Source organism: Nematolebias whitei, chromosome 4 (genome assembly GCF_014905685.2).
Source record: "Nematolebias whitei isolate Nwh7 chromosome 4, NemWhi1, whole genome shotgun sequence".
In the NCBI taxonomy this organism is placed as follows: Eukaryota; Metazoa; Chordata; class Actinopteri; order Cyprinodontiformes; family Rivulidae; genus Nematolebias; species Nematolebias whitei.
Window position 1 is genome coordinate 38991458 of NC_056501.1, and position 665 is coordinate 38992122.

A 665-nucleotide genomic window follows, 5' to 3' on the forward strand; every position below is an offset into this window, starting at 1 on the left:
TCTCCTAAAAAAGGCGAGAAAAAGCAGTCTTTTCAAACTAACAAACCGCGTCATGAAGGTGCACGCTGGGACAAGAAAGATCTAAAGGGATTGAATTTAATCCCAGAGGATGAACGTGATTATCGTAAGTGGGATGTGCGTAGGACGAAGAGATATGGGAACCAAGGTGACCCATATTATCAGGGGAAGTCCGAAAAGGAACCCCCAAATGACGTACCTAACCCTCCTCCACCTCGGACAAAACGACCCGAGGCGAAAAAAATCACCAAGGTTCCAGAAACAAGGCCCTACACCTCTGAGCTCGGAAGAGACAGAGAAACTACGCAGGTTGTTAGAAACTTTGAAACACACTGACACGGGAAACCAACCTGGAGCACTATGTAGTGATGTAATCACTATTAAATCTGAGGGCGCGAATGACAACGTCACAGATGTCGGTGGAACACACCAAGACATTGTTGTTGTGGCCTCCAACAACCCCTCATCGGAAGAAGGGGGGGTGAACTCACACACAAACGATGACGAGTCATCGCAAGCTGAACACTCAGAAACAGCTACTGCTGTGCTGACGGTTCAGACAAACCAAGATTACACAGACAAGGCTGAGCGTGTGAAGAGATGTCAGAAAAAACCTAAGAGGTTTCTGTGTAACTTTATCAGAAGGG